General features: G+C 35.7%; 1 protein-coding gene across 4 annotated transcripts in view; it reads right to left on the bottom strand.

Moving 5' to 3' along the window:
* The window catches only part of CSRNP3 (cysteine and serine rich nuclear protein 3), a 111884-nt gene that overhangs the window by 52269 nt on the left and 47528 nt on the right, over positions 1-12087 (bottom strand). The window lies entirely within an intron of this gene.

Genomic DNA, 12087 nt, shown 5'->3' with positions numbered 1-12087 from the left:
TCTTTACACATACTATGAGGTATACAACAGCATATAATTTTTCTTCAAAACAACCTCGTTTTTAATGATACATTCCTGCTACATCTTAAAATACCTGCATTTTTCTAAGATAAAATAAACCTTCTCATCAGGGTGGTATCTCAGAGGAAAGTGCACTTCCTTTCAGAAAATACCTGAACGGTACTATGAATTAGAGGAGCTACTGTATGCAAACAAAAATACTTCTCTGTAGTAAACATATAGAGTTTCTTTCTCCTTTCACAACCTTTCTCAAAACTGCTAGTTAACTACCAAAATCAATGAGCATATTAACTTTAGCAGGCAAATTAAGATACTGAAATGTGTATAGCCAAGCAGCAAAAGAATATCTTGACTGCTGTTGCATTAGATGATGCATGTGACTGATGCATAATCAAAGCAATTAATTTTGGTTTGCTGTAATAGTTGATACAGCCATCATCCAAAACACCAGCAGAGCATGGAGTTTCTCAAATAAAACAAAGTTTTATTTTAAAGACCAAACTGCTTATTACCTTGTTTAAAAACAAACAAAAAAATACTTAGAAGGTGACAGATACTTTTGAGAGATTGCCTGTGCTGTCATGTATATGCTTCAACCAGCTTTGGTCCAGCCAGTTTCCATGACAGCTCAGACATAGCAACATGATCCATGCCGGGAGAAATTCAGAAGTACGCAGAGCAAGCTTGGTGTGGTTAGAAATTGCTGGACAAACAAATGAAACAAAGGTGCTTTTTCATTTTTAATTAACTGACATACTCTCTACTCCATCCTTTTTCTCTTGCTTGGTTACTAAGCACACCTTTTCTCATAGTATCATTTTCCAATTTACAAATTTCACTTGACTGATGACCAGCAAAAAGTTTAAAAATAAAGATATCTGAAGCAAGCATGATACCTAGTATTTTCTCTTTTTCTTAAACTACCTTGTTCTTCTAGTCCCCCTTTATACTACACTAAACCAAAAAGAAGTTTACTGAGTCAACGCAGTTGAAACGGGAGTAAAATCCAGTCAGGAGAAAACAGACCATCTTTCCTAACTGCACTTGTCATTAACAGAACTTCCTAAAGCACCACTGTTGCTAAACCAGCAACACTGCCTCATTCCTTGCTTTCACAATTTCCATAATGGAGCAGACAAGGTTTTTAGTTTTTATCTTCCACTGGAAGATGAATCTTTCATTGTCACAATCTTTGAAATTGTTCCTGTCTACCACAAACACAAGTATTTTAATTCAAGCAGAGACAAATAAAAATGTAATAGACACACAGATCTAAGCAGCAACATAATTTTTTACGTTTTATAGCAGTTAGTTTATGAAGCATCCCAACTTACAACACAATACATTTTCAACGCACTACTTAGAATAAAATACATGGTGGACTTTTAATCTTATAGGCAAGAAGATATCTAGATTCTAAAATAAGGTGTCTGTCTTTAATTGCTAAACATCAGTTTAGGATCTTATTCCACAGGAAGTGAATCCACTGCAACACTTCTTCCCACCTGTGTACATCCCACGTACCACCTTAGATCTGTCATTTAAAGCTTAAAGGGACACTAAATTCTAGGTTGTATGGTAACTTTTCACTGTTCCAAATAAGCTTTAAAGACTAGGAACTGATTCTCCTTTAATAATTCTGTACATTTTCATTTGGCCAGCATTGATTTCTTTCCCTTATGTGTATCCAGCAGAGCTTGAAAATAATTATTTACTTCTTTGTGTACCAGCATCACTGATAACGTCAGCACAGCACTGGGAATTTTATTGCTTATGTTGACTCTTCTCTACCAGCAGAACACAACACATTTTTCCCCCCATATGTTCCATGACAGCAGACTACATTAAGAACATAAAAGCATTTTGCAGAAGATTTCCCTCCCCATAACCCTGAAAACACAGTAATGATTTCACTTCCCTTGAAATCAGTGTTAAAGAAATTAAATGCAAAATTCTATCATGTATTTTAGCATCCCAAATAAGTTTCACAGCATATATACAAGACTCTCATTGTTAAAACCTGAACCACTATACTCTTAGAGCAAACTTTTTACTAATGTTCTAAAGCTTCAGAGAGTAAGCCCCTCCAATTCAGACATATGCTTTGTAAGGAACACTGCAATTTCTTTCACATAGGAAGATTAAATAACCACAGTGGAGAGTTCTAGGATGTACTGGTATAAATCCATGACTTCAACAATCAAAATGGACTGCTGATTTACAGCTTGATCACACAGTTTTCAACTTATGTTCAAAGACACACTGTGTTTTCAGTCTAAAACTTTCTGAGAGTACAAAGGATAACTGCAGTAGTCACATGCCCTGAAACTGTGCAAGCATCAACATTTCCACAACATGCTCAAGTTTGGAAGTTCTTTTGTAGAAGCAGTAATCAAGTGACTTTTTTATCTAAGAGTTCCACCTAAAAGGCATCAGGACTAAAGACTTCTATCAGAGCATTTTTATAGCCCAAATGTCTATCAAGATTTCAGCATTTCAGAAACCTTCATGGATTTTTTTTTTAATTAAACTGCTTGATACCTACCAGCTGCAGGACTTAATGTTCCAGTCAGATTTTTGCTCACAATATTAAGTGGATACATTTATCACCTCAACTGAAGTACAATAGCCAAGAGCGAGTATGTCAGGCTACAGTCCCTAATAACTGCAGTTTTTTCAGCCTCTTGTATTGGTGCACCTTCAGTGGACAGAAGTTGTTTGGGTTTTTTCTTTTTAAGTCATTATTTAACATCTTTACAGTAAATAGGTTAAAAAAACCAAAAAAGTAGTAAGACTTCCAACCAGAAATATATTCAAATACTTTGAATAAGGTTTACCAATTTATGGCACAGACAAAACCTGGACTATAGGGACCACTGGTATGAGCTGATAGAAGTTGCATCATCTGGCAGTTTCCGATGTTGCAAAAAAGAAGCAATTGCTACCTCAGTGTGATTTTTGGCATCCCTGCAATTAATGTCATTTCTCAATCAGATTTATTGCTTTGGCCTGGCATCTTTAAGCATTGAGGATAAAATTGTCTCCGTCACAGTATTTTTCCATTTAGGAACATGAGGACCCTGTTTATTTCTGATATAGTAAGTGGAGATACTACTAGTCTTGTCAGATATTTAGGAAGAGTGTAGTCAACGTGTCTGTTTTGACCTTCCAGGTTACAGCAAAGGTGCAAGCTGACAGCAGCAGCTGTCATTTGCTGTTAACAGACTTTTACCAGATCAACAGCTCCAAGCTCACAGAGGAACTCACCAGTTTTGTGACTGAAGAGCAAGAAGTCAAGGTCCTTGGCTGCCTTGTTCCATCTCCAGGGGTGGGCAGATTTCAGTGACCCTACCACTGCTCTAACCGCCTGCCTGGAACTGCTCTCCTTCTGCCCTACGTCTGCTGTCAGTAGCAGTCATATAAGTCTCCAGGATACAGGATCATAAATGCAGACTTCGGCCATTTAAGATTTCAAGAAGTATAAAGATTTCCCAGGGCCAACTGTTCTACTTTCCAGACCAAAAGATGTTCTCACTGCCCTGGACGTCTTGTATTGAGACACAGGAGTGGCTCCATTTACATGCAGAAAACATAATTCATGTGATTTACAATGTCAATGCCTTAATAACTGCATTGTGTATCCTGCAGTTTTCTTATTATCTCCAGGGCTATGAGAATTCCCGAAAAGTTGTCATATTTAGCTTGTAACATACTTAAAACAGCAAGTTGGTACATACTCTTGTGCTGATCATCTTATTCTTTTCCTGCAGTTGCAAACTCTTAAAAAAGTTACATTCATAATTATACTGGAACAGACCCAGGTCAACAACTGCTAGCCTTGTTGTGGCATTCAGTATGTCAAATGACACAGGCAAAGTCTGCAGAGAAAAGCAGGATCTTTAAGTAGACAAAATGAGATGACTAGGAAAATTGAACCCTTTGAGGACATAAGAAAGGGGTCATACACACAAGTCTGCCTAATTTTCCAACTGTAGAAGTTCACCTAATTAAAAAAATACTAATTTCCCCATAAATTTTGCCTGGTGGTTATCCTTAGAATACCATACCACAGTAATAACAGCATTAACAGCTGTCACTAACCTGATACATAGCCTTAAAAGGCTCTCTGATATATAACCTTAAAAGTTATATACCTTAAACGGCAAAAGAAAATAAAGGTGGATCCAAAAACTTAGGACTGCAGAGAAGAGAGAGGTTTCACTTGTCATCTCGTAATAGTTATTTTCACATGTCAACTGAAAATTTTATACACACAATGACAAAGGTGAGTTTTTAAAAAGAATTTAGAAACCAATAAAATACATTTGCAGGAACTGCTCAAAAATATTAGAAACAGCAAGGGAGTTTAAAATTTTAAAAGTTACCATTAATGAACCCTGATGTGGAGAGGAAAAGACCAAGAAGAATTTGCCTCTATTTCAAGTGTGATGCTAAAGGGGATACAAAAAGATGCACCAGCAGGTTAAAGTAACACACTTTTGAGGCAGTGTTAGATATACACGATTACAGTACTAATGCATTTTTTAAGGCCAGAATTGTGTCTTACTTGAGATGGAAAATACTAAAAAGTCTGCTTAAGATTTTTTTTTTTTTGCTTCACAGCTGAGTTCAGTTAATATCTTAAAGGACAGACAAACTGCTTACTGGAAAACAATCTTAACAGTAAAAGTCTGAGAGGGATACATCTATTGTTAGCATAGATATATCATAAATGAACTTTTTTTTTTTTAGATTAGCCAGGAAAAGTACAGATAGAAAAGAAAAGGCCACTGAAAATATAACCATATAGAAATTTGTAGGATAGGGAAGGCAAAAACAAAGTGCCCTTTCAAAAATAAACTGAGTAACAATTTGAGAAATAGAAGAATCAAGAGTGGAAAAAAAGCACAGGTAAGCCAACATTTCAGAAGATGAAATGTGGCAAACTCTTAGAGATGGGTTGTGGAAGGTAAGGCTGAAATGTCTATTCTGAGATCTAGGAAATACATTTGTATCTAACATATAGATGAAGAAAATATAGCACATGGGTCCTAAAATAACAGAATGACAGAGTAAAGTAAACATATGAGAATACCAGAAATACCACACCGTGACACTGACTGCCAACTTATGCTAGGAACACAGTTCTATTCATTAAAAAAGAAATAAAAAGCAATTCCCTTGCATTCAAACCCTCCAGCAAACTCAGAGGCAAAATTCACAAAGTGTAATGTGCACTGAGCAAAAAGTGGAATATATGAAAGCTATCCCTTGGATTTTGTGTAGTAGAGAATTAGATGAAAATATACCAATGACCTCAGACTACTACAGATGGGGGTGGGGAAAGCCAAAACCCAAAATACTAGACCCACACACAGCTGAGTCTCATCTAGCCTGAACCATAGCTGGAGTAAAAATTCTTGCCTGTCCACACATCCAGTGTTTGATTCAATCTAAGCATAGAAACAAGGTGACTCTGCTAGTGGTAGGAGCACTGGAACTCTCTGTCCAACACCCAGTCATCAGCCAAAGCCACATCTTCAAAAAACAAAGCCAAAAATTCAGAGGCCCACTTACACATTAAATGTCAAATACAATGTAGGGGAATAGTAAACAGTGGGTAACCAATGAGGACTCTCAAGCCATAGCCTGATTGTGTACAATTCAACAGCAGGAATAAAAACTAGCAACAAATAGCACGCATTCTTATTAGAGAAATATTACAAAGAAACTTCCAAGCACTTACTAATTGCTACACAACTGTTATTTTCATTATACAGGTGTTACTAATACTTTAACAAATGATATATTTCAGAACTTTTCTCTGAACTCTTAAAATGGATAACCTATCTAACTGCTAATACTGGAGTGGCATCAGAGACCTGAAATCAATTTCCATAAACAGTTAAACCCTCTCATTTTTAATGAGTAATTTTGTGAGACCTCAAGCAGTTCAACTATTTCATGCCTAGCTTCTCCATATTAACAAACAAAAAATAATTGGACAACATCTTACTGTTACTTATCCAACAAATGTGCTCTTAGTGATTAAAGTAAAAGATCTGCTTCGAGACCACCAGTTAGACAGAATCTGTCTCATTGAATAAGTCAAAATAATTATATAAAGAAAATCAATCAGGAGTTATTTTGCACTTTTATCAATAACAAAGTACAAAAAAAAAAGGAAAAATATAGTGGCAAGTCTGAAAATTTAAGCCTGATATGAACTCTACAATTCTATTTCTAAGTAACAGCAGTAAGCGATGGGAAATGACTGTTTCTTCTGATACAGGGTGATATCCTGTTACTTCAATTTACAAAAAAAAAAAAAAGAATTCCTCAGGAAAAATTTAAAGCATTACTTTAGTACACACAAAGCGGTTAAAAGACATTTATTTCTTTTCTCAAAGACAATCCCTACTAATTGCTGTAGTTGTGGAAATACATTTTGTGGGAAAGGATAATAAAGACTACTTGTCAAATTGGTCATGTCATTATTTCATTGCACAATCCAAACAGTAGAGCTGGACCCATTCCCAGCACACTGAATATCAGCCTACAGAAAAGGAGCCATGCATTCTGACCTTTCTTGCTAGTTTCTTCTGACCTTTCTGACCTCATTAGACTTCTATAAAGAAAATAAAGGAGCTGTTGGGTACTCTTGATGGATTAGAAAGAACAAGAATGTGTCTAGGACTTAAGTACTAAACTGGACCATTGAATTATAATGATTTTCAAACAATCAAAATTATAATAGGGATGATGAAGAGGAGGAAACAGAGGTAGTAAGAAATAGATTGGTAAAATATTTAAGTGCAAATATGCTTTTTTGAAATTGTTCATCAGCATCCTTAACCATTTATTCTGCTGTAATCTTAAATAGTTGGATTTTTAAGGCCCATTTGAGTGAGAACAGATTTTAAAAAACAATGGTCCCATCACAGTTATTCTCATTAAGCATGAATATAACTTAAGCACCTTTCCGAAAGGGGTCTTTAATCTCTCCTGGCCAGATTTATTTAATGAATTCTTCAAATTCCCAAAGGAAGGAAACTAGAGCCTAGAATACAAGTCTCTGAAGTCCTTGTGTCACATTTCAAACACTGCATCATATTATCAACAAAATCAGTATCTTTACAGACAAAAGGGTATAGATACTATGAAAGTGCTTATTCTTTAGATAATACAGAGCTTCTCCAGTGTAATTACTTTGTATTTTTAAACTGGTTACCAAAACGGACAACTTATAAATTTTTATAGCTTACATAATAAAAAGGACAAATTGTATAAATTAATTTTTCTCTCTAAATATTCAGGTTTGGCATCCCCAATAAATAATTTTTTTTTTGCCTAATACTGGTGTCTGAGCAAAACTCTCAGAAAGGAAGCCACAGCCCCACAAATTACAATAAAAAATTCTAGCACTATTAGAGAAATTTTGTAGCAGAGGTTGTCCAAGTTGGAACACGGGATACATGCCTTTTTATCTTTTTACTCTGTATTTCTAACTTCTAGAGAGAAAAGTGCTATAGCCACAAAAATCTTCCAAGGTGCCATATATTGTGATTTCTGAATAAAACTCTTGTACTGAACCACTGGAAAATGTTTAAAGGAAAAGAAGAATTTTTCTTTATGTGCTTAACTACTCCTAAAAGAAGACATTAGTAGATAGGCTGAACTCCGCCAAGGGTTCAGGCTTTATTATGCTATGCATTAAAATGCATGCACCATCACATAAAATTAAATTGTGTCCTTTTAAAAAATAAGACTATGCCATTTGCTCCTGAAATATCCTCTGTTCAGTTGTCTGGCAGTTTTATAGATCCTGGCATGGGAAAACCGTTGCATTTGTGATAGCAGGGATCATCCCCTTCAGAAAGTTATAGCCTTTGGTAAATCTCCACATGTCTCGCACCTCTCCTGCACCGAGTACACACGCTAGCACCAAGCCAGCACCACTGAAGAGGATGTATATACTGTATTTGTGCAGTAACCCTCACCTGGGTTTATCCCCACCAGCTAAAATGTCTTAAAGCAGCATCTGGATCCAGATACTGTAATAGAGCACACAGAGCTAAGTTAGATGACACAGCGGTTAAAAACCAACTTAATCAGGTTTCTGCTACAGATTTCACAGTTGCTGTGTCTGGGAAGCTGTTCCAGCACAATTAGATTAGTAATTTATGCAGTCTCTCTGCTCCCCCCCCTCCTTTAAAACAATGGATTAAGATTTGAATACAGACATTTTTCATCTCCATCACCATTCAGATCTTGTAAATGCAGAGTCATTTCAAGAGTTGTAGACGAGTTTTGGTTTGTTTTTTGTTTTGGAGTGAGTTTGTTTTGTTATGGGTTTTATTTTCCCCTTTGTTGTTAGCCAGAGACTGGGGCATGAAGACAAATGGTAGACAGGAACCTTGTGTTTAGACATTGCGGGGGTGGGGTGTGGAAGCAGAATTGTTATCTGGTAGCAATTGCTCCCTCTGTGTATGGTAGAGACACAACCCATTTCATCAAAATTGTATTTGTCATCTTCCAGGTATGCAGAAATTTCTATCATTTGTCTGCCCTATAATTGAAAGATAAATTCAAAACCAGTAAGATACAGACAGGGGAAACTACTCCAGAAATGGCAAAGTGGTTTTGCTTGATGCATCAAAGCAAATACCTTAATACGCTTGCTCTTTTGAGGCTGTGATGACTATTGACAATTCTGAGGAAGGCTGATCCACAGGGAGAAATTAAGTGGAGGCTGTTGTGACACTGTATGGGAAGGGAGTTATAGAGGGTGTCTGTAAACCGAGGAAAAGATAGGTTACTGCCTGAGGAAGAAGGCACAGAAGTGACATGATGCTTGAACCTGCAGACTGTAGCCTGTAACGAAACAACTGCAGAATAAGCACTTCTAAAGCTACTTTAAACTTAACTGGCTAACATAAAAGCCTTTGCAAAAAAGTTTCATTGTAATTCTGTGCAGATCCCACTTACCTGAGGTTAAATTATCAATTTTCCCAGCTTGTCCTTGTTTTGGAATTTGCTTATTCCTATGAATTAGCTAAACCTGTTAACTTGCCACTTAAAAAGCACATAGAACAAAACTGCACCTCACAAAAGGAAGGGCGGGCAGAAAAAAAATTTTAAACCCACTAACTGTTCTGTTACGTTGTTCATTTATGTTATTGTCTCACGTATTAGATAGATTACTTACGTTATTTACTAAATAAAGCCTGGAAAAGGAAACCCCTTTCAGCTATCTCTTACATAGTCCAGAAATCTAATTCTGAGTACCAAAAGGAGAAGCAGAGAGGAGATGGGAACCCTTATCCTTCCTTCACGTCCCAAATCAAAACAATATGACAAAATCTCGACTTCACACTGCAGGATTGCAATAGCGGATATACCCAGGAATTAGCAGTAGGCATTAAATGACTTCCAGTGTCTGATGACGACCTAGAATTTTAAGTGCAATTGTATCAAAAAGTTTTGCAACTGCAGTAACATTTAAGCACCTAAGAAATTGTCCAGAAATCTGACACGTTTTCATGCTTACTGAAATAAAGCATTTTGTTGATTAAAAAGGACATTTTTAAACAAGTCTAAGATTCTTATCAAATCACATGGTAAGCGAAGAATCACATGCTCTCCTCTTACATGCATTATTGTAAGAATTAGAAAAACGGGAGGGAGAAAGCTGTCGTTTTATCTAAACGGCAATGAATGAGGACACAAACTCCTATACCCAGTGGCTGTGTGTTACCAGCAGGCAGGAGGACTAGGAGTCCAGACTGTTACAAGAATCGGGGGCTCCTCTATGAGGGCTACTTTTCTTTATCCACAGATTTGGCAGTGAGTGAAAGACTCTCCTGTATATTACCTGTACAAAAGCAGATAACAATCTTCTTTTGAAGTCACTTGCAAAACATTCACAAGTTTAACTCATTGAGTCTGCAACAGATTTTGCAAGTAAAATGGTAGCATGGAGCCTACTTATCATGTGCAACTGCATTTCACAAACAATTTTAATTTGCATTTGGTCTTTGCAGGTTGCTTTGCAGAATTTTTTTTTTTAATTTCCATTTTTAACAAAACAACAAATGCTAAAATATAAGCAGCAAGATCAGGGCAAGCAAAAAGGTTATGTTAGACACTGGTCCCTTTACAGTACCTTTGAGCTCTGAAGTACTACTTTTAGCAAGACAAGAATGAACAATGTGACACAACATTATTTTACAGAAATTTGATAAAAGTACATAACTGAATTACAAGCCTTCATTCTATTAAAAATAAGGCTGATTCCTAAATTATGTACTTTTAAGAAATCCTAATGTATTTTTCCTTTTATGTAAATATTAAAAGATTTGAATTAAGATTAATTTTAATAGAAAATTGTGTTAGTTTGTTGACAAAAACTTAGTGCATTGGTTTTGGTGATTGCCGGTGTTACAGAATCCTTTGTATTGTTCCTCCAGAGCATATGTTTGCATATCTATTAAATGCCAAACCTCTTTACAGATTTGTTATTGCTAGTGAGTCCTGGCAAAGCCTCCTCTGATCTCTAAAACCTATTAAGAGTTAATGAAGTCAAGGGGAAAAAAAAAAAAAGATAAGGGAAAACAAAAAAAAAAAACCAGCAGAACCCTGAAAAGGAAGTTACACATACAGCATTATCATGTAGATACTAAGTCTTTTTTTCAAAAGTTTTTCTTCAATAATGACTGTATGGTTAAGCCTTATGTTGCAAGATTTATTTATATACCATAATTCAAAACCAGTTAAAATTATTGTTAAACTACAACACAAACATAACACACTTCTGAAGATTTTCCCAAAATTTTACATACATATCCTATCTGTCTAGAGAAGGGCACAAATTAACAGTAAACTATTCAGCTGCCCTAATATAAATTACTTGGTACTTGAAAATTCCTCACAACCCCCCTCTCTAATGCAGCCACTGAAGGAATATTGGTCTATTACCTTTCTAAATCACATTTTTAATTACACCCAGCAGTGGAACAACAGTAACACCAAGGATCATTTGGAAAGTTTTCCTATAGCATTTACCGATCTAACTTAATGGAGCACCTCAAGTCAGCATTACTGTTTTCTGGTTTGTTTGTTTGGTTTTTTTTAATTATAGTTCCACTTTACTGTATGGTAAGCACACAATTAAGAGGAACACACTTCACATCACTTGAGAAGAGCAAATGAAAAAAATTTCAATATTGAAAGTGTTACTCTTTCTCAAATTAATATTATGTGAAAATTCTAATGAATTGACCTTCACTTTTGCACTAAACATGAGGGAAGTTGGGCCAAGTGAGCCTTCGTTAAGCAGCATGTGTCCTCTTCACTGTAGAAACTCATCAGATAATCAGACACAACATAATATATGGCTTAAAGCAGTGGAAGAGAATCAACTGACATCTACCTTCAGTAATGTGTAATAAGGATAATCGAAAGAAGATAAAAAGATATCACATAAAAAGTTCATTTGAGTCAGGCTGTAAAAACATTCAAGAAGGTAAACAGGAAAAGGAGATCAGTAAATCTGTGGTCATGGACTATTGCCCTACATGTGCATGTCCACATGATGCTGTGTATAAGCAGCATAGTACTATATTTAGACCCACAGTCATTCATGAAAAGCAAAGTTTAATGTCATGCTAAACCCATAATCCAAACAGACCCTTCAGGATAAATTAACTACACTTGTGCTTGCTGATTCTTCCTTCATTAGTATATGGAGCATTTAAAAATAACATTCTAATATCAAACGTCAAAAGGTAACAATTATACACATTTTTCAGTATCTGAGCAAAGCTTACAACAAATTATGAACACGTTATCCAAGAGAAGATGCCCTTATAATTTTCTTGCTATTTTTCAAGCATTTTAAATTACTTTGTGACATTATTAAAATATTACACTGATTACACACAGTTCTCTGAACACATTTCCTACTTGAGATGAGTTGGCTAGCTCTTTGTGACTGAATAAATCATGTCTATTACTTCCAGTCTTTGGAAAAGTAAATTACATCATGATGTGACAAATTAAAATACA

The sequence above is a fragment of the Athene noctua genome, chromosome 7 (genome assembly GCF_965140245.1).
Source record: "Athene noctua chromosome 7, bAthNoc1.hap1.1, whole genome shotgun sequence".
Lineage (NCBI taxonomy): Eukaryota > Metazoa > Chordata > Aves > Strigiformes > Strigidae > Athene > Athene noctua.
The sequence above is the reverse complement of the archived record's forward strand: the minus strand, read 5'-3'. Positions and strand labels throughout refer to the sequence as shown.